At 45.1% G+C, this 25,948-nt stretch overlaps 1 protein-coding gene and 1 long non-coding RNA gene across 2 annotated transcripts in view; one reads left to right on the top strand and one right to left on the bottom strand.

Annotated features, from left to right (window-relative positions):
- THBS2 (thrombospondin 2) overlaps window positions 1-2,433 on the bottom strand; it is a 56,603-nt gene extending 54,170 nt beyond the window's left edge. Inside the window, exon 1 of the mRNA XM_077347072.1 lies at window positions 2,076-2,433. The gene's annotated coding sequence lies outside the window, so the exon portion shown is untranslated. The remainder of the gene's footprint in view (window positions 1-2,075) is intronic.
- LOC143842219 (uncharacterized) lies at window positions 238-21,454 on the top strand. Its single transcript, XR_013233026.1, has 5 exons — window positions 238-557; window positions 6,259-6,375; window positions 12,477-12,544; window positions 18,192-18,292; window positions 20,763-21,454. It is a non-coding gene; the product is annotated as an uncharacterized LOC143842219 (long non-coding RNA).
- Window positions 21,455-25,948: the final 4,494 nt, after the last annotated feature.

The raw sequence follows: 25,948 nt of genomic DNA, 5'->3' as shown, positions 1-25,948 counted from the left end.
GACTCAAAGGAGGGCATTCTTCCCATTTTATTTTTTTAATCTTGCTGTTTATTCCATAGTTTTGCCTCTACTTCTACATCTACAGCCATCATGTGTTTATTTTTGTCTAAACTGATTTTGGTGGTGGTCAAGAGAACTTTCTTTGGAAATGCAGAAGCAAATAAAGAGGACTTAAGCATAATATCTTTCCTAATAAATTCAAGGAAATATATGCTGCATATGTGAAGTTGTCTTTGAAATCTTCCATGAGACGTCTAGGCATTCAAATTTGGGTCTGCTAGTTATTGCATCTCTTAAATCCACTTTTGGCTAGCTATATGGTCACATTCTTGAAAGATAATGGCATTTCCAGCCAGGGTTTCACATGTAATTTAATCTACATTTTATGCTACAAAATCTCTCTCTCTCTCTCTCTCTCACACACACACACACACACACACACAATGCTATAAAAATAGCAGTCTGCTTCTCTTTTTTTTTTACATTAGCATGAAGTGATCCTGTATCTCTGTCTGGATCTGGATTGAAAGCATACTTACAAGGAAATTTACTTCTGAGTAAGTATGCAGAGGAATGGATTGCACATCTGGCATGTGCACATGAGGGTGTGTGAGTGGAATGGACCCAGCAGAGGAAGCCTAACACATTTGTACATTTGGGGCGGGTGGGATAAATTCTATTTGTTTTAATAATCTAAAATTGCATGATCCAACCAAAGTTAGTGTTTTAAGGTAACAGCAAAATCAAGACAGCTTGAATAAGGTTATTTCCATATGACCGATCAAGTATGTTACATGGTTTAACTAAGTGACTTTCCCCAGATTCAGGGAATGAATGGACCTAAAGGTATGATCCTAGCTTGTGAAAGCACTGCATGTGTAGACTCTTGCTATGCAATGGGTAACCCAATAAAAGGTAGACTCCCAGACTGCTTGTGCAGAGCCTTTGTATATTGTGGCTCTGTGCAGACTTGATATTAATGCATGGAAGTCCAAGCCAAGATAGCTAGCAAGCCCTGATCTGTTCTCCACATCCTCGGCACACCAGGATAGGGCCAGTTAGAGATGTATGCTTTTATTTGTTCCTTTGGTAGACAAACGGCTAGGAGAAGACAAAGTTAGGAACAGTTTTGTCCTAGGGACTTCATTGGAACAGGTAGGCACGTGCTTAATGCTCATCACCCCCTAAAGGAGCTAAAAATGTTTTGTTTGCTACTTTGGAAGCAGTGTTACCCTAGTAAGTCATTAGGAAAGAGGCTGGCACATGAAAGGTACCCCACCTGAACACAGAGAAAACGTTGGCAGAAGGGAATGGCATTTACCCAGGTGCCTTTGAAGGGAGCGGGCAGGCTTGCACACCTTGGTCGCATGGAGTTTGCCCCTCAAACTCCGGTGCCTATTAAAGACCAGCAACAACCTCCTCATTAAGATTAGTATAATGCCCTACAGACCCTGCGCCAAAGGCTGCTTCCTCCGATGCTGTAGTACATGGCCAGTTCCCCTGGCCGCCCGTGTGAGGATGGAAGCCAGATGCAGCTGCCAGATGCAGACTGGGAAACTCCTGGACATTTGGGGATGGAGCCTGGGAAGCTCAGGAACCTTAGTGGACTACAACACCCTCCAAAGCATCCGTTTTCGCCAGGGGAACTGATCTCCATAGTCTGGTGATGAGCCATGATGCCGGAGATCCCCAGATCCTACCTGGAGGCTGGCATCCCTAACTTTAGGAACACGGATTCATTCTGCTCTTGCGCGGCTCTCCTCCGTTTGCAGCGCTTGTCTGGGCAGGAGAACGGCTCCCTACTAGCCAAAGAAGCATCGATTCTCTTTTTAGCCCTTGCAGGAAACTACACCAGCAAGTAGTTGACTACTGGGAGTAATTGGGGTGGGGGGGGGAGATGTTGAGAGAAAAACTTGAGTGTCTTTTTTCTTGGGAGCAAGACTCTTTGGATACCGCGAGAGATCCTGCGGAGGGAAGACACGTCTCGGAATTGCGCTGCGCGCCTCTCCAGCTCCGCCGCTGCCCCCCCCCCAGCCCCCCCCCCAGCCCCCTAGGGCCGCGATCCCGGCTCTTACCTGGCCCGCAAGGTCTCTCCGGGGATGCTCTGCGCCCAGCTGCTCCCAAATCCACGCCCAGCGAACGAGAGGGGCGAAGCAGCCAAGCTCTTTCCAAGGGCAGTCCTGGGGGGCGGGCCGGGGGGGAGCGGGTACGTGTGCGGAAAGCCCCGCTTCGCCTCCGGCGGGGAGTCCTTTCAGTGGCTTCGCAGGGACTCGCGCGCCGGCTTTATATAGGCTCCTTTGCCGTGCCAGCGCCGTCAATCAGCCAGCGGAGGGAACGCTCGACGGCGATGACATAATTCCCAGCTGGCGAGGTTGCTCCCGTCTACCTGGAAAGCGACCCTCGAGCCAGCCGCAATCCAAACCGGAGCACCCCCTCCCCCCACTGCCAGTTGCTTGTTCGGGGGAGGGGAGGGGTCAGCCGGAGCCATAGGAGCACGCCAGGGACTCTAGACCCCCCCCCCTTAACAGCCCAATCCTAAACCTTCCAAGGAATTTACTGGCGTCGAATTTAGAACCCCCTAGATGTTAGCCTACAAGAACTCGGGGGGGGGGGGGAGCTACTTGAAAAGAACAAAAACGTGAGAAACAAAAAGCTGGTCAGATGCCTGTGCAAGCACACACTCTTCCAGGGGTCTGTGCCAGATGAATGGTTAAAATCCTCTTCTACCAGTTGGCAGGATAAATTCAGACGAGCAAGCCCTATATGAGTGAGAAGATTAACTACAAAACAATGGACAATGCAAAATAAACTTGGAGGAGGATTCCAAGTAGAAATGCTTAGGACAGCATTGCAAAGTTTGAGGTATAGAACAGAATCATAGATTCATAGAGTTGGTCCAACACTCTGCACAATGCAGGAAACTCACAACTATGTGCCCATCCATAGTGACCTCAGTTCTATGCCCAGATGATCCCCCCCACCCACCCACAAGCCAGAATCCCTAGCCAGGCTGAAATTCACCTTCCAACCCCAATGTGGAAATTGGCATTTCCCTGGGCATGCAAGAAAGGGCCACAAAACCAAGCACTGGCACATCCCTTCCTGCCCACACAATCTGCCTAGGTTCTCTAACTGTCAAGAACTTCTTCCAGATGTTTAGCCAAAACCTATTTTGAATTAATTTCAACGCATTGATTCTGGTCCAACCATCTGAGGCAACAGAAAACAACTTAGCTCTTCCTCAATGTGACAGCCCTTCAATCGCTTAAAGATGGGCATCATATCACCTCTTAGTTGCTTTCTCTCCATGTTGAACGGATCAAGTTCCCTCAACCTTTCCTCATATGACTTGGTCTTCAAACACCTCATCATCTTCTTTGGATATACTGCCCTGGATATACTTCAGTTTGCCTACATCCTTCTTCAACTGTGGTTCCCAAAACTGAATAAAGTACTCCAAGTGAGAAGAGCAGAGTAAAGCAGTACCATCAACTTGCATGATCTGGACATTTCTTATTTTGATATAGCTCAAAATCCCATTTGCCTTTTTAGACACTGAGTCACACTACTGACTCATTTTCAATGTATGGTCTACTAAGAACCCCAGATCCTTTTCACATGTATTACTGTCAAGACAGGTCTCCTCCATCCTATAATGATGCATTTGATTTTTCCTACTTAAATCGAATTTTCCTACCAGTTGAATTGCAGATCAGGCAGTCGGGACCCAGTGTATCTGAGGAACCAGCTTTCTGCCTATGCCCCTCAAGGAGCCTTGCACTCTGCCATCACCAACCAGCTAGTGGTCCCTGGCCCAAAAGAAGCCCACTTGACCTCAACCAGGGGGCTCTGTCCTGGCCCCAACTTGGTAGAATGAACTCCTGGAAGAGATCAGGGCCCTGAAGGAATTAAACAGAGAGCCAGTTTGGTGTAGTGGTTAGGAGTGCAGACTTCTAATCTGGCATGCCAGGTTCGATTCTGCGCTCCCCCACATGCAACCAGCTGGGTGACCTTGGGCTCGCCATGGCACTGATAAAACTGTTCTGACCGAGCAGTGATATCAGGGCTCTCTCAGCCTCACCTACCCCACAGGGGGTCTGTTGTGGGGAGAGGAATGGGAAGGCGACTGTAAGCCACTTTGAGCCTCCTTCGGGTAGGAAAAAGCGGCATATAAGAACCAACTCTTCTTCTTCTTCTTCTTCTTCTTCTTCTTCTTCTTCTTCTTCTTCTTCTTCTTCTTCTTCTTCTTCTTCTTCTTCTTCTTCTTCCTCCACCGGGCATTTGGTTGAAACAACAACACCCACTGGGATACTGAACCTCCATCCTAGGAGTCCATGTACCAAACCTAAACTATAGATCTGTTGATTACTATCTTGTTAAACTGTAATCTTTGTTATTGTTATTATTGTTGCCATTGTTGCATTTTAGTTTATTGACCAAACAGAGTTCAATGTATAGTTCTCTATGTTCTATGTGAACAGCCCTGAGTCTCAGGGGATCAATCAATCAATCAATGCAGAACTTTTGAAACTCATTTTAGCTCAGTTTACCATCCTGTCAAGATCATCTTGTATCCTGATTCTGTCTTTGGTTGTGTTTGCTAACCCTCCCCAGTTTAGTATCATCTGCAGATTTAATAAGCACCTCCTCTATTCCTTCATCCAAATTGTTTATGAATATGTTGAACAGCAAAGGGCCCAGGACAGATCCCTGAGGCAATCCACTTGTCACTCCTCTTCAAGAGGATGATAAGCCATTAACCAGCAGCACCTTTACCATCAACAAAATGTTCTTCTGACTATGGGCTTTTTGTGCAGGCAGACACCTTTACACTTTGGCAGGGGCTCAAAGATTCCCAGGACAGTGAGTACCTCCTCACATCTATTAGGAAAGAGGGACAGGAGGCAAGCTGGAAGAGGCAAATGCCCAATGGAAAGGTGTCAGTTTCTCCAACACCCATAGTTTGTGGAACTCAACAGACCAGTGCAATGTTCCTGAACTGACAGCAAGAAGGACAGGTCACATTGTCTGTAGAGGATTATGAGGCATAAGTGAAAACTGGATTGGGCATTTTTCCCATTGTTAGTACAGCTGCAGGTCAAGTGTAGCCACAAGGGGGCTTCTGCATGTGAGGCTTCTCCCCAGGTTTTCTGCCCTCACCTCAAACCCAGCTGGTTGCATGTGGGGGAGTGCAGAATCAAACCCGGCTTGCCAGATTAGAGGTCTGCACTCCTAACCACTAAACTTCTAATCTGGCGAGCCGGGTTTGATTCTGCACTTCCCCACATGCAACCAGCTGGGTGACCTTGGGCTCGTCACAGCACTGAGAAAGCTGTTCTGACTGAGCAGTGATATCAGGGCTCTCTCAGCCTCACCCACCTCACAGGGTGTCTGTTGTGGGGAGAAGAAAGGGAAGGTCACTGTAAACTGCTTTGAGACGCCTTTGGGTAGAGAAAAGCGGCATATAAGAACCAACTACTCCTCCTCCTCCTCCTCCTCCTCCTCCTCCTCTTCCTCTTCTTCTTCTTCTTCTTCTTCTTCTTCTTCTTCTTCTTCTTCTTCTTCTTCTTCTTCTAAGCAGTGGCCACTCCTCTTCCCAAAGCCTCCATAGCTATTGGGTTTTTAAAATTGGCACTAGAATAACCCTATATCAATATACTGTTACTTCAGATGTAGAAGATTTTCTGCAGTCCCAGTTTTCATTTAAAAAGTAAATAATAAAATGAAATAGTTTGCCCCCCTCCCTTCTGAAGATTCACATTTGCTCTTATATCTCCATGGATACTTGAGAAACCTGCTACACCTATTGTCACAATGGTATATTGACACAATTATGGTGCTGATAGATAATAGCCTCCCCCCACCCCATTCCTGACAGGGTCAGGAAAAATGACTGCCATGTGGGCCAGAAAATTTGGATTTTTCCACCCAGCCAGCAACACAAGCCTGAGAAAGACTGAAGAATAGCCAGGGGAACCTCTGGTAGTGCACAAATACATCATGATGCTATGAGGAAATGTGTGTGTGTGTGTGTGTGTGTGTGTGTGGTAGGAAACACTCCCCAAAGCAGTGAACTCAGGGTAACTAACCCCTGAGGAAGCCATAAGCTTCTGTTCCGACCTGATTATACACTCTGTCTTAGAGCTCCTTGGGAGGGAAGATATAAGCAAGTCCTTTTAGGCTTGCTTTTTCAAAACACTTCAGCAAAAACTTTATCTATTGACTGAAGCTCCTCTCCCTTTTCTTGCTTTTGTAAAGGAGCATGAAAAACAAGGACAGCGTCGTCCACATTGGCATTTTGACCTACTACTTCAAGGAAGGAGCTGCGGAATTTCAATCATTTGTCATCAGTTTGTTACAGTATATACTCTGAAGGTATTTATCTCAACTTGTGTCCACCATGAAATGGCCATGGATTTATCATTTACCTTTGCATGCCCCTGTGTAGTAAGTTGCAATTGGGATTGCTCCCATAATGGGTAAGTGGTAAAAACAGGGACTTGTTCTGGAAGAAGAATGCATACAGACTACTCTTCCCATTAATGGTGAACATTTCAAAACAATAAGATCCCTGTGACTGGAGCAGTGGAGACGTGCACAGTGCTAGGTTGCGTGAAGTCCATAAACATCTGTGAGATTCGTTCAGCCTTAGAAGATGATTTGTATCTTTTGCAACAATCTGTTGTTGTGTTGTTGTTTTGGCAATAATAGTTTAATTAATGAAAAGCCTGAGCAGCCATTATTGGGGGAAGCCCAGAGCAGGAGTTATATGTTCCAAATCAGCATTCTGAATCCATAAATGCTTTCCCCCAGAAAGCTCTTAACCATTTTGCCAGATTAGTCAAAGCCACCATCCTGGCATGTGATGTGCAAAAACTTCATGCTGGTAGTTAGGTGTAAATTTGCACCTATAGAACAATCATATCATCAAACATAATAAAGACAAAAAGGACTACACCCAGATAAATCACAGCCTATCTGATTGGCCGTTGAGGCCCGGAGAACCAATCAGGTAGAGGATGCCCTGCCCTCGACAACCTCTGCTTCCTCCTTGGCCCACTGTGGCATCACTTACCCCAAGGAGGGCCTTCCCCCCCAAAGGGCCATTCAGAGAAGCTAGCATGCCATCAATCACCACCATGGAGCCTCTGACGGGCCCCCACTGGGAGTGGGTCCTCCACCACTGGTGGCCAATCAGAGGCTCTTCTGCCCTCCATGGGGGGTGGGGAGTACCACCACCCTCTGCTGCAGCCCAGCACCCACCTTTCTGCCTGCTGTCCCCAGGTACCAAGCACTGCTGTGAGCTGCCACAGTTGATTGGGGAATCAGCTGCCAGTTCCCAGCCCTGTGCAAGCCAAGGAGTAGCCTCCTGCTCTTCTCCTCAGTCTCCACTATGGCCCAGGAGTGACTCTGCCACAAGCTCCCCAGCAGCCCTCCTGCCCACCTTCTCTGCAGCCTGAGTGGTGCTGGGAGCCGGCTTCAGACCCTACCCATGTGCTCAGAGCTCCCAACCTCCCACCCCAAGGGCTGGTGGTGGGAGGACCACTGCCACCATGTCCCAGCCTCCCACAGCAAGATCTGGTGGCGCGGGTGATGGGTTCCCCTGGTTACCTACCTCCCCTCTCCCCATCTCCCAACCTGCATTTAAAGCCGGCAACAGTAGCCACCCCTCCCATGCTCACCAAGGGGGTCCGGGGAGATTGGGGTGGAGGGTACAGTGGTGAGGCTCACTTTAAAAGTGCCCTAGGAGTGAGCTTCACTGCAGCACCCTCCATCCACTTCTCCCCACACCCCCACTGTGAGTGCCGAAGCTGGGGCAGGAGATGGGCACTGCTGCCTCCTAGCCTAGTAATCAATAAAATGAGCCATATGGATGTTTATGGAAGAAGGCAGCCTCAAATCCCCTGGTCCCAAGTGGTTTAAGGCTTTAAATGTAAGCACCACCACTTGGAAGTGTGCCAGGTAACACAGAGGCAGCTATAACAGATCTCAAATGCAAAATGGCATTCTTTAAAGCAGTATGTGTAGCACTTTGGAGAACTTAGACTGAAGTCCCAAATTGGAATTAGACCTTTCTAGGACTTAGAAGGGTGTCCTAGAAAGGTGTACACTGCTTAAAGTTTTTGTGACAAGTCTAACACAGGAAGTCTTTCTGAATGTCATCAGAGCACATTTCTTTCCTTGCTGAGATGCACAGCCAGCCCACATATATCAGCAAAGTAAGGGGCTCCCACGCAAGCATTTCAGTAGACAGCAGTCCCAGCAACCTTGTTTGTAGAAAGAAAAATACTGGGCCAATGAGAACGACTCATGAGTTTTTTGGCTTGTCCTTTATTAAAGAGCTATTTATACTAAGTTTTGCTGCAAATTAGGATTGGTCAAGTATTTATTTTTATACAGGAGAACTGACTAGGGAAAGAGAGATGTGTACAGCAGTGCGTGGTTCAGGCACATCAGTATCGCATTGCTGACTGTTCCAATTGCCAGACTTAAAAAGCAGTGGGAAGTCATGCCTGACGTGGATTTCTTCTCCAGCTTCCAGCAACGCTGTCTCCTTGGCAGCCCTGCTAGTGTGTGGAATACACCTGGCCCTCATTAGCTGGTCTGAAGCAAGGCTTGAGGCCAGAGAGCTGCAGCAGCCTGCCTCCCCAGCTCCAGTGTCAGGATATAGACACAGCGAGGGAATTGGATGGGGGGGGGGTTATATTTTTCACTTTTAGGGATGCTGGCGTGTTAAAGGAGGCTGTAGAGCAAAATGATTCCAGAGGGGGAAGGGAAGAGAGAAAATGCACAAAAGTGAACACTTCAGCAGGGTCCAACTGCGAGACAGCAGCCAGGGAAAATCTTTTTGGTGCAGAACAGTATGCCATACTGGCAGCCTTTGGAGCTTCAGGCAGGAAATTCTTCATCTTGCTTTGCTCCTCCTCTAAACTGGAAGATTGATTCTATGAACTAAACTTACCCTTAAACAGTAGCTGAATTCAAGATTCCTTCTGCCATTTCCTAGTTCAAGTCTGCTGCTCCTGTAAACTCCGATTCACACAAACAGCAGATGACATGGCAACACTATGGGCCATTCCGCACTCGTTCTAAATTGCACAATGGTTGCAAATTGAAATCGCTACTGATTTGCTGTTATGCACAACGTCACTGACAATGTGCAACACTCCTGAAACCGATCCGCAAAAAGCGCTTCATTGTAGCACTTTCAGGGAAATCCCCAAAAGTGGATTCACCCTCTGTAAAGCGCTACACTCTTGCAACCAATCTGCAACACTAGCGGGAAAGTTCTGTGCGTTACCATTGTTGCGGTTTCTGCAAAGTCCCTCCCCCTGGCTCTCTCCTCTGATCTTCTGGCAAAGCGATCGCCATTTTTTTTTCTTGGAGCGAGTGGAGATCAACGCACCGGCGAGCCTTCGTTTACCCAGCGAGGCTTCCCCGGCTGCAGTCCCTCCCCAGAGCTGTTTAAAGTCACCAAGCACCACACAGCCCCATTTGCTGGTTTATTTTCCCTTTATTTTTCACTCTATTTTCTGCCAAAAATTGCGTCCGTGTGTGGGGGGGTATTTTTTTCCACTCGGGGGGAGCATGGCAACGATGAAATGGCAGCTCAAACACCACCCGCTAGCTAGATGGGTTTCTCCGTTGCAACGAATCAATACAGATTCGTTGCAACGTGTGTGTGTGTTTTTTTAAAACCTTCCTTAAAGGGAAAGGGGCTTTTTGGGAGCATGATAACGGCCGCCCATTGGCTGCTCGTTTGATTGACGGCCAGGGGCGGGACAAAGCTCGGCAATATCGCTTCCTGGCTAGCGATTTTTGCCAAGACCGGAAACCTGTGGGAAACTATAGAAACGCAACTGGATTCCACTACAAAGGCAGGTATGCATAACGACGAATTCCACTATTTAAAATGACGTTTTTTCATTCCACAACCAATTTGCTACATAGATCCTGGTGCGGAATGGCCCTATGTCTGGAGTATGCCATTTCACACTGTGGATCACTTGGTTGAAGGATCCCCCTTGAAGGAGGGGAGGAGGAAATCCCTAGACTTTGATTATAAGGGGGAGAAAGCTACACTCACCTGGTCCTTATTTAGATTTCTGTGTCCTAGGAGCAGAGGGATGTTTCATTATGCCACAGTCTTAAGTGGAAAAAATACAACAGCACAGCAGTTACTGTGTAAGCATGTACTGATAAGCCATGACAAAAATGAAGAGTCTTTTTTTCTCCAAACAATCGTATTTCAAACCATGCCCTTTGTAAGATGGCCACTTCCTTTGAGACCAGGAGCCAAAATGTCAGCTTGGTCCCCATATTGACTCACGCAACATACTCAAACCAGATTCAGCTCTGTTGCTTCAGGACATGCAGAGAAGCAATACAATGCACTAGAAGCTGTATCTCATTGCCAGCCAAATCTTGGAGCTAGTCAAGAGCCTTGGCAGCCATTTTTGAGCACTGACCTGCTTGATTTTTCTAAGTGGAATTCTGAGGAAGGCCAAAAATTTGCTTGAACTAATGTTTTTTTAATGAAGTGTTAAAATGTGTGTATTTTTCTAGCTGGTGTTGTTCAGAATGAAGTATTTTTGTATTATTATGGGTGAAAAGTTGTTTGAGGTTATATGGCTGACTACAGGCAAGAGAAGGTTTGCCACCCAATGACATCATCATTGAGCAGAGTTTGCAAGTCATTATTGATGTGTTGAAATAGTTTGAGCTCAGAGCTGCATGTGACCCTCAGTGATGTTCTGCTATTCATAGAATCATAGAGTTGAAAGGGTCCATACAGGCCATCTAGTCCAACCCCCTGCTCAACACAGGATGAGCCCAGAGCATCCTAAAGCATCCAAGAAAAGTGTGCATCCAACCTTTGCTTGAAGACTGCCAGTGAGGGGGAGCTCACCACCTCCTTAGGCAGCCTATTCCACTGCTGAACTACTCTGAAACATTTTTTCCTGATATCTAGCCTATATCGTTGTACTTGTAGTTTAAACCCAAGCGGAGTCTCAAGAGTCTAATTTGGGGCTGTTCAGTGCAGAAATGTGTGCATTTAGGTTTTTTACCAAATCCACCATTTTGAGTCATTTGGGGTCTTCCCTTTCCTCATTGTTGTCTCCCTTCTTGTCTTGTGTAGTAGCATTATAACATTACAACCCAGGCTTGTGTGTGTGTGTGTGTGTGTATGTGTACACACACTCTCTCTCTCTCTCTCTCTCTCTCTCTCTTTGGTGGGAAGAGGTGCAGAATGGTGGGATTAAGGAGTATAATAAAAACAAAGATGCAAGTAGGTACCATTTTGCAAAAAAAAAAAACCCACTGTTTTTGAAAAGGGGAAGGGAGCAGAACACAATGGGGGGCTGCCTTTGTTGGACTTAGTGCAGAGAGCATGTCATAAATATTAGCCTGGGAAATGAGGAGATAAAAGCCCAAATTTGCAATGGCTAGAGTTAACTTGCAGCCTCCAAAGTGAGTCTAAAAGAAGGTATGCTCCTAATGCAGAAACTGTCAGGGTTGCAAAAACGCTAACGAATATTCTCTGTCATCACAGATTGTCAAGGAAAGTCTTTGCTCAGCTACCTTCTCTAGAATTTAGCTGTGGCTGAACATGGAGACCCATAAATATTCTGAGAGTACCCCCATCTTAAAGCCACAGCTCAGCATGAGTATCACTAAAGGTTTTTACAAAACTGTCCTATGTATCTTAATTTGGGACTTCTGTAAATGTTTTCTACAACTAATTCCAACTCTGGTCCATTCTGCATGAGTTAAAAGTAGCAGAAGGCTTACAAATGGTAAACGCGACTAATTTGCCGTTCCACATGACGTCGCACACAATCTGCAACACTCCTGCAACACTAGCGCGAAAATCGCTTCATTATAGTGATTTCCAGGGAATCCAGAAAAGTGGATTCACCCTCAGAAAACCGCAACACTCCTGCCAACAACCTGCAACACTTGCGAAAAAGACATGTGCGTTCTCAATGTTGCGGTTGCAACAAAGTCCCTCCCCCTGGCTCTCTCCGAACTTCCGGCGAAGCGATCGCTATTTTTTTCCCCTTGGAGCGAGCGGGGAAAGCAACAAACCAGCGAGGCTTGATTCACCCAGCGAGGCTTCTCTAGCTACAGTCCCTCCACAGAAGTGATTTAAGGCTCCCCTAAGTCCCCAAGCACAACACAGTCCCCTGTTTGCCAGTTCCCTTTAATTTTGGGCAAAAATCACACCCGTGCGGGGGGGGTTAACTCGGGGGAGCGTGGTAATGATGACTCAACAGCTCTCATGCCAGCTAGATGGGTCTCTACGTTAGGAAGAATCAAGGCATATTCGTTGAAACATGTGTTTTGTTTTTTTTAACCTGCGCTTAATGGGAAAGGGGCTTTTCGGGAGCATGATAACAACCGCCCATTGACTATTTGTTTGATTGACGGCCAGGGGCAGGAACAAGCACAGAAAAAAATTGCTTCCTTTCTAGCGATTCCTGCGAGACTGGAAACCTGTGGGGAACGAATGAAACGCTACTGGATTCCACTACAAATGAAGGTATGTGGAACACCGTGATTCCACTATTTAAAATACCGTTATTGCTTTGTGAAAGCAATTGGCAACATTGGTCCTTGTGCGGAATGGGCCTCTCTGTTGACTGGATCTCATTGATTCTCTATTTTATTTATACTCAGAAGAAGACCTTGGGGAACAGCACCCAGTTAATTTGGTTCTATCTCAAACTCAGCTTCCCCTGGGGTCTTCCATCAGACATCCAGAGTCACAGGTCTTCTCCACTGAGTCCTATTTTGTGTAATTTCTCTAGTTTGTAGGTTCTTCCCTAAACTTCAAACAGGACTTGTATGTTAGTTATTGCAAGTACCATTCATTCTTAGCTTTTGTAACTGATTTTGCATGCCACCCTATTCATACCCTCACTGGCTTCAGATCAAATAAAAAAAATATCAGGAGACAAAAAGATTTTTTAAGTCCTTCTATTATGCCTGTGTATTTTTTGCCAAGGAAATTAAGTTTATGATGTGGGACATGCCACCTTTCCCTTTTGTTGATAATATAATGCCTGTCTGTTTACTGTTTTCCACCATGATTGTTGGTCTCAGATAAACCAATGACATTCTTCACTAATGACATCACCTCTCCCATGCACACTTTCCTTTCACACAAGAGCCAATATGCTAAGAAGAGAGGGACTGTGTATGTTTGGGGGGAAGGCTCCAAAATGTGCCACAAGGTTATAATCTGTACATTCCATCTGGTAAGGAGAAGAAAGTAAAAGTGAAGTAGAAGCTGAAGTGGAGACAGAAGCAGGCAACACTGCTTTCTTTTTAACTCAGTCTCTGCAGAGTTTTGCACTGTGACATTCCCACGGAGCTTTTTGTGTGTGAGAGAGAATGGTGTTTCAGTGTTTTAATTTAGGTAGAAAACAAGGAAAACTCAGTCTTGAGTTTCTCAAAATTATTGGTCAGACTGCCATGGGACCCTGTAGAAAGACCTTGCATAAAATATGAGCAAGAACGACTCCAGGAGCATGCCTTGGTTGAACCACACAGATTCTGATGAGAATGATGGAGCAAAGTTTGTTGACCAAGGAAAATGTTCATGATAATACTTCAGCATTCAAGTGAATTGTTTTGCTTCTGTTTTTTCAGTTAAACTTTTTGACTGAATGATGAGCCAAAATATTATTTTTAACAGGCAGTTGGTGTGTAAACTTCAGCCTCTTGGAAAATACAAAATGGCACATAATTTCCCACCAGAAATTTAAATTGCAATTTGTTCTCCCATATTCCTTATGTTACCTGAGTCCCAGTGCTATAAAGCAGGAACCCCCCAAAAGGTATACTAAATTGTTCTCCAGATTATGCTAGCCACTACTGTTTAAAGGTTAGCACTTAGAAGATATATCTACATTTATCTGAGAAAGAATTCAAATCCTTCACAGAGGGATTTATATACTGTTTGAAATTCCCACAGCCAGCCTGCAGGTGCAATACTGTATGATGCAGGTAAATGGTGATTGGCCAGGAGCCCTAGGGATACCTGATGGGTGAGTTGAAGTGTGATATAACTGAAGTAGGCTGTCTGGAGTATGACTCACTGTCAGGTGAAGCATGTCTCAAAGATGGACAATACCTAGGCTGGTTGGAGTCTACTGGGATCAGCTCTCACCTTTGTCTACTCAGTCGCTCAGATGGATTAACTGATAAGGATCCTTAGAGCAAGGGAGATGCTGTGGCACTGAACAATAGACAGCCTGGGGCGAGGAGACAGGGAGTGAAGTGAAGAAAAGAAAGTCTGGTTAGTTCTGGGGAAGCCACTCTCTTCCCTGGACAGTCTGGACAGGCCTGGGTGGGGCAATAGTCCTATCATTCTCCCCAAAATGGCCCAATTAGGCTTAAGTCTGTTGGACTGGCTTTTAGGAAATGGAAGAGAAGGGAATTTTTCCATCTTGTTCTAGCAATCTCAGACAAGATGAAGTCCAGCCTGAACTCCTTGACCAAGAAATGAATCCAATTACTTTCCATAGCAAGCAACTGTCAGCCTGATCTTGGTGCGTACCAGCCTGCACAGTGCCAGGCATACAGAGGTGCCTCCTTGAAGACTGCCTTCTATTATGGGGGTTCCTGCCAGGGTAACACCTGATGCTGCAAAGGATGCACCCAGTGTGGCAGAAGACCTACCTGGCAAGGCCATATGCTGAATAGGAAAGGAGATTACCCAGGGTGGTGAACCACAGCAAAAAGCTGACGGAGCTTAAACAGTTCCACAGGGCCTGCAAAAAGGAGCTCTTCCGCCAGGCATTTGGTTGAGACCAGACACAACCAACAGCAACTGAAGGGCCCCTGCTCCCTCCCCCTCCCTCTCAGAGTTCCACCAGAATACTCTGGACCTGTTTGCACTGTTGCACTGTTCATTGTTTATATTGTTTATACAGTTATATTGTTATATGGTTACAACTATTAGTTATTAATATTATTGTACGGTTATTCATATGTTATAGACTGTTTCATGTACTGTTCTTATGTTCTTATGTTCCATGTAAACCGCCCTGATCCTCCAGGGAGGGCAGTATATAAATATAATAAATAAAAAATAAAAAGCAAACCAAAGCAAACCAAAAACACCACCCAGTCAATCTGTACAGCACTGGCTTAGAAGGTAGCCCTTTGAAGGAGCCTATTGCTATATCCAACAGGTTCCTAAAATGTCCATAAGTTACTTTGCCTGCCCCCCAACCCAAATATGCTCCCCCGGAATAATTATTCCTGAGTTCAGAGCCCAGGCTCGACAGAAATCTGTCTTTCCATTTGGACATGGAAGTTTCATCTGAGGCTAAGTGAGCGCATGCAGAAATGCACAGAAGCTTATCTTCCCATATGAGGTTTGCCAAATCTGGCACAGATTACTTATCCACCCTCCAAATGTACAAAATAAATCCTGCTTATGCATGTGGTAGTCAGAATGTCATCCAAAAGAACTGTTTTTAGAGGGGGGGAAAGAGTAGTTTACTGATAGTTCAACTATTTGGCATGCAAAACTCATTGTCATGGAATAATGTATGAATCCCAGAAGAAAGGTTTCTAGGTTGATTTGTGGAGTCAATGGGAGATTTCAGTCCATTAGTCTGCTTGGAACACCACTTTTCTCAGAAATCTAGCCTCAAGGTTGCATCCAGATTCTAGATCACAATAGCTTGCATAAGGCTGCAATCAGAGTCAACCCCCCCCCCCCACACACACACACGCACGCACAGACACAGAGTTTTTTAAATCTTCCATAACACAAAGTCCCAGAAGAATGTTCTTGATTCTGTCTGGCACTTGCTGTGACGTTTTGTGTACTTGTGGTTGCGCAAAGGTCTTAGAGGAGATTTTGTCTTGTCTGCCCTTCTGAACTGCATCATCAAGAGGTAGTCAGCTCCTGGGCAATAACTATAGTAGTTCTTTCATGTTTTCCTGCCTCCAGCAGATGAATGCCTTCTTTCAGACACTCCTTTAAGCCAGAATTGACCAACACTTTTTACAGTTGAAACACAGACCTAGGAAAAATTATGAGGTTATTGTGCTACTTTACATCAGATGCTCCCCCCATAATTGGACAGCGGCAACCCTTTAATTTTTGTAGAACACAAAACAAAAAATTTAAGAATCAAAACCCGGTTTTTACAATATTCTTTCATTTATTTATTCCATTTATATACCACCCTTCCTGCAAGCTTTGTAGGGCATTAAGCAGCAAAACAATACAAGTTAAAAAAATTAAATAGCATTTATATGCTTACATGATTTCTTCACAGCTCGAAAGGAGTGGTATTTCCAGTGGTTTTGCATTTGTGTGGTTGGCATTCCACATGTCTTCTAGCAAGATTGCCACCTTTTGGGCACATATTCATATTTTACTGCTTTTCTGGGATTGTGTGGGTGTATGAGCTACTTTTTGGCTCCTTCACAGTTAGTAGCACTGATCATCCTGGTAGTTGCTCAGAACATACTGGATCAAATCATCAAAAACCACAAGTACCCATATAACAGAAAGGTTCAAAGTTTGAATATTAACCTTTAAGGCCATTCGTGGTCTAGGCACAGCATATCTGAGGGACACCTTAGCTTACTCTGCCCCCTGAAGAGAATGTCACTCTTTTAATTCCAACAGGCTGGTGATCCCTGGCTCTAGAGAGGTATGTTTGGCTTCATCCATGGCCTTTTCTGTCCTGGCCCCTCCTGGAAGAACTGAGAGCTCTGTCCATACTGGTTCAGTTCCATGGGGCCTGCAAGATGGAGTTCTTCCATCAAGTTTTTGGTTGAGGCATATGAGCTTCTTGTGGCACAGGGTGGTAAGGCAGCCGACATGCTGTCTGAAGCTCTGGCCATGAGGCTGGGAGTTCAATTGCAGCAGTCGGTTCAATGTTGACACAGCCTTCCATCCTTCTGAGGTTGGTAAAATGAGTACCCAGCTTGCTGGGGGGAGGGGGGTAAAACGGTAATGACTGAGGAAGGGAATGGCAAACCACCCCGTATTGAGTCTGCCATGAAAATGCTGGAGGGCGTCACCCCAAGGGTCAGACATGACTTGGTGCTTGCACAGGGGATACCTTTACCTTTTTAATGAGGACATAACATCTACCAGACCCCTGCATAGATACGCCCTCTGAATGCGATAAGCAATTAGCTGGCAGAATGTCAGAAGCACCAAATAGATACTTGCTGGTTTGACTGGTTTATGTTTTTATACTGATTTTTATTGTTTGATTGTTATATCAAGGATAAGCAAACTTTGTATGGTTTTAAATGCTGTAAACCACCCCAAGCCAGCCAAATTGGGAGGGGCAGTTGTAGAAATCAAATGATAAATAAAAGAAATAAATAAGCGGCCACACCTCTCTCACACACACATACGTACAGTGTCACCAAAGACTCCTGGTGGAACCCAGGATGGTGACTACCGGCACAACTATTCACTCCCTCCATAGTGACACCCAGACCACTGCACCCAGTCACGGCCCCCACCACACACTAAATAAACTCCAGCTAGGGCATCCCATAGTTCAACAGGCAGGGACTCTGTCTCAGAAGGCTCTGCCTCAGAAGTCTCTGACAGGTACACTTAGAGCACACAGCATTGCACTTCAGCGGTGTCTCTTTTTCACAAGCCTGGACACTGCCTAGAAAATTCTGGCTCACAGGCCCGATGCTAGCTGTGTATGCATATGGGGTTGTCTCAAGCCAGGCCACCTGACACCCTGCCCATCTCATGCAAAAGGGCATAGTCCCAGAGAAGTATATGCAGGAGAGCTGCATAGGACAGTGTGGACATAGATGCCGGCAGCCCTGCATGGGACTGTTGGCATACTCCTTTGCCAGGGTGCCCCATCTTCCAGATGGAGAACAGGATTTCACTGTGCTTAGGGTGCCTGGAAGCTGCCCCACTGTGCTCTGTGGTTTAGCTGGCCAGGCAACCGTGAGACCTGTTGCTTTGCCCTGTGCCAAGGAAGAAATTGCAGTAGCAGAGCACTTCCTCATGGGGTCAGTAAGTGTCATCTGGATGGGTAGAGCATGCACCTCAGGGGGATTTCCCTGGCAGATGGAGCCCCCCCCCCCATAGAATTTCATTTGAATCCCTTCTGACTCCAGGGTCTCTGGCTGGGTTAAAACATTAACTATTTTCTCTTCATTGCATTCAACAGTTCTGCAGGAAGGAGGACACAGAAACCATTATAGAACACCCGCACCCTCAGACCACCCACCAGCCTGTTCCCCCCACAAACTGCACACAGCACCTAACAGAGTAAGTACAGAAAGAGGGAAGTCGATGCAGACCAATATTTGGGCTCAGCCTTCAGGGTACCAGTGGACCTCTGGTGTGGTTTTCAGCTGAACAGAACAGAAGTCCTTTGGCCCCAGAAAGACCAACAACAGCAATCCCAGGATGACCATTCCCGAGTCTGAGTCCACCTTCTCAGACATGGGAAGAGGCAGCTCTAAGGAAAGTCACAGATGGGTGGCAGGGAGGGGTGTGGAGTCCATCTCATCCATTCACAGGCACACATGGATAGAGTTCTATGATGTCCCAGACTTTACTGAACAGCAAATCATGAAGAGATACAATTGCTTGTAGTCACAGCTAGTCATTTAAAAAAATCCTTTTAACCAACTTTTACATCCCTTTGAAGTTCCCGTAGATGTTTCAATGAGCAGGCCTTCCTAAAATGCCTTGACTTTTGCTTTGGGCAAATTGTTTTGGGGAATTCTGATTTTCATATCCTGTTTTCATCCTGATCTTATGGACACAGTTTAAGGATGACTGGTCTACATTTATGGCACCTTTGCAATTTCCTGAGAGCCACAGATCACATATAAAGTATTGCCTGGACCAATCCCTACCTAGGAACTGGAGATAACAGTAGTCTATCTCTAGTTGTTCATACCTATTAATATTCGTGGTACATATGAATGGCAATATTTTTTCTTTCTGATCTTTGAAATGGCGCTCATGTCATAAGAACTTCAGAAAGATCCAATTTTTAAGAAACTCTAAAGCAGCATTAAAAATGTTCCCAAGCCTGGACCAGCCATTCTAAAAGAAGAGTGAACAGAATGTCAGGGGGGGGGAAGCTGTCAAGAGAAAGAGGCAAGCAAGGCAGAAAGAATAAGTACCTGTTTAGAAAATAGAAATTTTATTGCCAGATTTTCTTCTGCCTCGTACTATTCATGGAAGGTAATTATCTGGCTCATGGAAAAAGCAGCATCATTTTTTGGATGGGCCTGATATTCCTCTGCAGTCTATTTGGTATGCAGCATAATCCCAACAAATGCCTCTCAACTCTTTGGAGCAGTATCATGAAATATATCAAGCTCAAATATTTCATGTGTGTTGACTAGGGAACCCTCTTTTCCTTGTTATCTTGGAATAATACTACTTGGATTGCTGGATTGTAGTTATTGTTACACAGAATATTCTGACCGATATTCTTCCACAGAGACTAGTTTGCAATATTGTCTTATTTCAGAAGCCTTTTGAAGCACTCACAACATTTGAAATGGGGGAAGGGGATCTTCTGTTAAATCTGTTAACTGTATCTGGTGAGATGCATTGCAATAATTATGTCCACTCTCTAAAAACAATTAAATGATTATATATTATACTGAGTTGGACCATTGGTCCATCTAGCTCAGTATCTGACTGGCCATGGCTTCCTAAAGCCTCAGGCAGAGGATTTATCCTTTTGTTCATAGCTGCTTGAGTGTTGGAGATGTCATAACAGACACCACCATTTAAAAGAGCAAAATCACACCTGCAATTGGAACTCTAGCTGTGGTGTTTGGTCTTAAAAAGCAACTGGGGAAACTCTGGATTGGGGTTGCTATGCTGGGAAATGAAGGGTTAACTCTTCCTCTCCCACTCCATTTCCTGATCAAAATGTTATCCCAGGATAATTCTGGGAGAGAAGCAAGACAGCTGGTGTTGAAAGCACTGGGGAGGAGGGATTTCCAGTCAGAGAAATGGTATGGGGGGAATTCATCCACTCTTCCCCTGGCTTCAATCCAAACCCATAGTCGCTTTTGAGTACCAAACAACACATCTGGCATTCCAGTCATGGAATTTCAGTATCACATATGGTTTGGCCTTGGGTGAGGAACTCAAAAGCCAAGAGAAAAGTCTTTTTCATCTATTTTATTTATTTTCTTTTATTCCAGTAAGGTAAAGCCACTGTCTAAGCAATGCTGGAGATTCTAGAAGAACAATATATAGAGCTCTAATACGATTCTTTGCATATTATTCATTTCTTTCAAATAAAATGCATACACTTTCAGGAAAGATGGAAACTATTCTTTGTGGTTGAAATTAATCTAAATACAGGCAAATTGAAAAAAAGGTCAGGGATTCAGGACATGTCATAGCTAGTCAACACTGCCTGCATGGGTTAAGCAATTCCCTGATAGAAAGTCAGACACAGCAAAAAAGAAAAGAAAAGAAAAGAAAGTATAAATGCCATTTAAGGTAAGCAATAAAAAGAAGGGGTGAGCCTGAAATAAATGTTTTTGGCTTGCTAAAAAAAATTTGACTCACCAAAATAGGCAGTTTTTATTCACAGTAGATTTTGGAGAAAATGCTCTCGAAACCACACTTTCCCAATTAGAGGTTTATTGTGTAAAAAAAGGGGAACATTCCAATGACTGGAAAAAAGTGTGCAGTCTTTTGGAGTGGTAAATCATGATTTCCATCCCTTCCTTCACTGTACTCTTCTCTTCCACAGCACCTGATTATGTGTTGGGCAGCCCAGGCTCTACATAAAAACCATCGACTGGTTCCCTGAAGTCAGAAAAGGCTGCCTACCTAGTGGATGTAAAATAAAGATTTGATATTCTCCATTTTTAAAAAATGCTATACGATTTAGCAGTGAACTATTGTGTCAGCTATAAGAACCCCCCCCACACACACACACACACACACAAACACTCCTTAGAGGAAAGTCACAGAAACAGCTGTTCTGCCAGTGACATACACATACAACAGCCTCTTCCAGCACCACTGATGGGGAAGAAGCAGCTGCCAGCCATTTCTCTGGAACTTCTGCGCCTTTAATAGTTGCAACACAAGATGTATTTGGCAACTTCATCTATTCCTGCTGACTTCTGGAAATAAGTGAAGGAGATTTAGGCAATGGAATTAAATGAGATTTGCTTCTATTGTTTTTACTAACTGCTTATTTTAGCTTAGTTCAGTTCCAGAGTACTCTGGACTAGATTGTCTAGGCTAGCCTGATATCAGATCCCAGAAGCAGAGTTGCCCCTAGATGAACCCACATGAAGCTTCTTTATACTGAATCAGAACATCAGTCCATCTAGGTTGTCATTGTTTTCTCAGACTGACTCTCAGGGTCTCAGGCAGAGGTTTTTCACATCACCTGTTATTTGACCCTTTTATCTGGAGATGCTGGAGGTTGAACCTGGGACCTTCTGCATGCAAAGCAGATGTTCTACCACTGAGCCATGGCCCCTCCCTTCCCTGGTTAGTATTTGGATACGAGAACACCAAGGAAGAGCAGGATTGCTACAGGGAGCCAGACAACAGCAAATAACCTCTGAATGTTTCCTGCCTTGAAAACCCTGTGGGATTGCCAAAATTTGGCTATGACTTGAAAGCAATTTCAGCCACCGTAACACGTAGAAAACACTGCCCATTATTTCCATGAAGTTCTTAGGTACTGCAATCAGGACATCTAGATTGCCAAAATGCCTACTAATTTTATAAACCATGTCCTCATGGATATTTTCATATCTGACACATTGAGATGTTGCAATCCTAACATTGTTTTATTGGGCATGTTACAGACTTGTATAGACTTTTCCAGGAAATATGATGTCCTAGACTAGTTGATCTACCAAATTTCAGCATATTAATGATTGTGAAAGAATCCTGACAACTTTGATGGTGATTGAAGAGTTTTTCCTTGGGCTTGATTCAAAACTGGGCTTCCCTGGGCCCCAATTAGAAGATATCTTGATTTTTTTTCAAACCAAATTCCAAAAACTGAAAACTCCAGTATGCTCTTGATAGAATCATCATGTAGTCAACAGCATGGTCAAATGCCCCTGTTTCCCATGACCCCCTCTAAGGGCTAAAGTGGAGGAAAAAGGGCGGGGGCCTGTCTGTGATAAATATTCAGAGGGCCCAATCAGGAGCTGCAAAGCGGCTCCTGATTGGGCCCTCTGAGTGTCACTCCAGGGCCAAGCGGCACAACTCCCCATTGGCTGCTTGGCCCGGCCTTGCCTGGGCCAGCCGGGGAGTCACCGCACAGAGGAAGAAGCCTTCCCACGGTAAATCCTCCGGCTGGCTTCTCCTCACCCTCGTGAAAGGAGCAGGGATGCCACGTCGAAGAGGCCCTGCTCCTTTCTGACCCCCACGCTGCTGCCTTCGGCAGGGAGCGGGGGGCATGGTAAACGAGCAGGGCCGCCACGTCTTTGATGTGGTGGACTTGCTCCTTTCCCGCCCAGCAGCCGCTGCCCAGGCCCGTGCAGCCTGTGCGGAGCCTCCCACCGCAGCATACCACACCACGGGAAACCTTCACCCCGTGAAGGCTTCGCTGGTTACGGGGCCTACCGGCCAGGCCCACACAAGCCACCCAGAGCCTCCCACCGCAGCACCGCAGGCCCCGGGAAGCCTTTGCCCTGCCAAGGCTTCGCTGGGGACGGGGCCTACCACCCAGGCCCGCACAGGTCACGCGGAGCCTCCACCCGCGACACGCCAGGCCCTGGGAAGCCTTTGCCCCATGAAGGCTTCGCCAGGGAGGGGCCCTAGCGCCCATTTTATTTGGAAATAAAATGGGCTTTCCCCTAGTTATTTTATAAAATGTACATAATCAGTTTTGGGCTTGTTTCAGATCTGTTTACAGCAACAGGTCTGAAAATCAACCATTTTTGGACTTTTTTAGAACAAGTGGGAAAAACTACAAGCATTTGCAGGGACCATGTTAGTTTTGCTCCCCATTTACTTCCTCTTCCCCTTTCCAGTTTCTCCCCTTTTCCTACTTCCTTCTCTCCTTCCTACCCACCAGCCACCCCACTGTTACCAATCCCCTGCCTTCAGTTTTCTCTCCTTCATGCCCCTGCCATCCTCTCCATGGGAAAACTGTGGTTCTAACCACTGGACTGGGCCCACACTCAGAATTTGGCCCAGCCTAGCGCTCATCTGGTTTTGGGCCTAATTTCTGCTTCTGGATGATGTTGGCACTGGTCTGGGGCAATCCCAGACCTGTAGCAATTCAGAACTTCAGTCAGCCCAGAGCAAGGGGATGCAGATAAATCCATGTTCATTTTTTTTTGCTGCCGGCCTAATTGGGGCATATGTTGGGGTAACCCATCTAGAACGGGAAAAATTAGACCATCATGGCCCGGCTTGTCCTCCCCCCCCCCCCCCCGCAGTACTGTATTCCTAAAAAATAAAAATAAATTCCCTAGGTGGCTCCACCATGCTGTTCAGTGTGGCAGAGCTGCCTGAGGCATTACTTTTTATGTTTAGGAGTGTGGCACTGCTTCATGACACAGCACACATTCTTCAAATTTTTTAAAGAAGCTCACACCACCATGCACCTCACACCTCCCTCACTGCCCTAGTTGCCTCATGTGGGAGCATGACTCTGAGGAAGACAGAGTGCAGTAGGCCGAATGCTCCCCCATGTGGGAGCAAGAAGACTCATGGTGAACTGCCTTGAGCCAGAAATCAGGTGGCAGTGTGGTATGTTTTCTGTGCAGTAAGTGTCCTTGAGAATTAAGCATATTGATGTGTACCAAATGTCAGGTTTGTGAGAGATGTGAAAGTAAACTGATAATTTTGATAATTAATTGAGGGAATCAAGCTGGCAGATAAATCAATCAATTCAGAAATCATATGTATGATACATCAGTTGCAATTTAACATGTTACTGCAATATCTCAGTTACTCAGAGCAGTGCTGATCTGACTGTGTGGTGATCTGACTGTGTGGTTCATGATCAGTTCAGCCCCCCATCACAGATTTTCTGAGGGGTTAAACAATAGGCAGAGCTCAAGTTCCATGACTGGAGCACCAAAATATCATTTGACCCTTAACAACCATAGCTGACTTGAGGAGATAATAGTTTATCCTTTCCCCATTTGAAAAAGAAAAGATCCTCACAAAAGCATTCAGTCAACACAATGCAGCTGTGGCACATCCAGCAACAGCAGTTCTTCCTAGCAATGTAGGATCAACAAATACTTCTGTAGTGCTGCAAAATCTGTTTTTAGTGAGTTTTCATCACCTTTTCCATCATGCAAAAGAGACCTTGGTCAGCACAAACTATGGGAGCATCACCTTGAGCTGTGCCATTGAGCTGACATTGCAGACCTTGTGTTCAGACTTCCATGCTTATTTCACAACAGCTGATCTGATTGGGCTATGATGCAGACTTACTATTACAGCTTTCCACCTCTTATGTATTAAAAATATATCTTTCATTTCTCCTAAGGGAAGAGATACTAATATGTATATTATTGTCAAACATATACCGCTCTTGCTCACAAGTAAGAAATACCCTTTTAATGAGAGATTTTACTCAGAAGGTTTTGCTTCGTTTCCATATTTCAAACCTTGAAGGGCTCTGATGTTTTCCAGGCATTCATGAATCTACTCATAGACAGCTGCCTCCCAATGGTGTGTTTAAATCCCAGTTTATGTACACCTGCAGTGGAAATGGTAGAAGCATAGTTTGAATCAGATTTTTATCTGTGCAAGGGGAATTTTAATTCTTCAGTTTTCAGAATGTCTGTAATTACAAATGTTAAATAAAATTTGGAGCATATTCCCACATGAAAAGTGTCCGTGGTAAAGCTAAGATTATAGCATCAACTAGCTTCCCAAAGCATTCCTTTTTGGAAAAAAAAATAGATCTACAAAAGAATTATTAATGTAATGTCATGTGTTACACTTCAGGATTCCAAGAACTTCTTTAAAGAGTTGAGACTTTGTAGCTGTAGACCTTTAGCCACATTAAATGTGTGCTAAAAGCCAATGGGGCTAGCGAGCTCTTGTTCTTCTTCACAGGAATGGATAGGCAGTGTCAGGATATTATTCTTTTTTTCAAATTTTTATTTTATATGAGATAGAGAATACAGAAAAAACAGTTGTTAATTTTTACAAACATTTTAAGAATTCATCCCAGTGTGTCTGGATTCTTCAGTCAGTCTTTGATTTACCATGTTTGTTAACTCAGCCAGTTCTCTATGTTTCTCACACCCTGAGTCCATCTGTGGCTCTTGCTGTTGTTTCCATCCAGAAGCTATGGTGAGTCTTGCCACTGTTGTCACATGGAAGAAGAATTCTACTCCTTCTCTAAGGAGACCTGCTGGAAAAACACTCAACAACAATATGTTCTTTGACACAAATGGAAATTTACATTTAAATAAAATTTGCAGTTTACTTTTATCCAGAACTTTTATCCAGAATTTTTGTTTATAATTCTGATTTATAATTCCACCACATTTTAAAAAAGGATCCAACTGTCTCATGACATTTCCAACATTTAGGGGCTTTTTGCACGGCTTCAAAATTGCACAATGGTTGCCAATTGGAAACGCTATTGATTTGCCATAACGCACGACGTCGTAGACAATCTGCAACACTCCTGAAACCGATCAGCAAAAAGCGCTTCGTTGTAGCGCTTTCAGGGGAATCCCAAAAAGTGGATTCACCCTCCGGAAAGCGCTACACTCTTGCAAACAATCTGCAACACTAGCGATAAAGACCTGTGCGTTAACATTGTTGCGGTTTCTTCAAAGTCCCTCCTCCTGAGCCTGTCCTCCAAACTTCCGGCGAAGCGATCGCCATTTTTTTTTCTCCGAGCGAGCGGGGATAAACGCACCAGCGAGCCTCTTTCTGTTTAGAGGCTTCCCTGGCTTCAGTCCTTCACCTTTAGTCACTAAG

Source organism: Paroedura picta, chromosome 1, assembly GCF_049243985.1.
Source record: "Paroedura picta isolate Pp20150507F chromosome 1, Ppicta_v3.0, whole genome shotgun sequence".
In the NCBI taxonomy this organism is placed as follows: domain Eukaryota; kingdom Metazoa; phylum Chordata; class Lepidosauria; order Squamata; family Gekkonidae; genus Paroedura; species Paroedura picta.
This window is presented reverse-complemented; position numbering and strand designations above follow the sequence as displayed.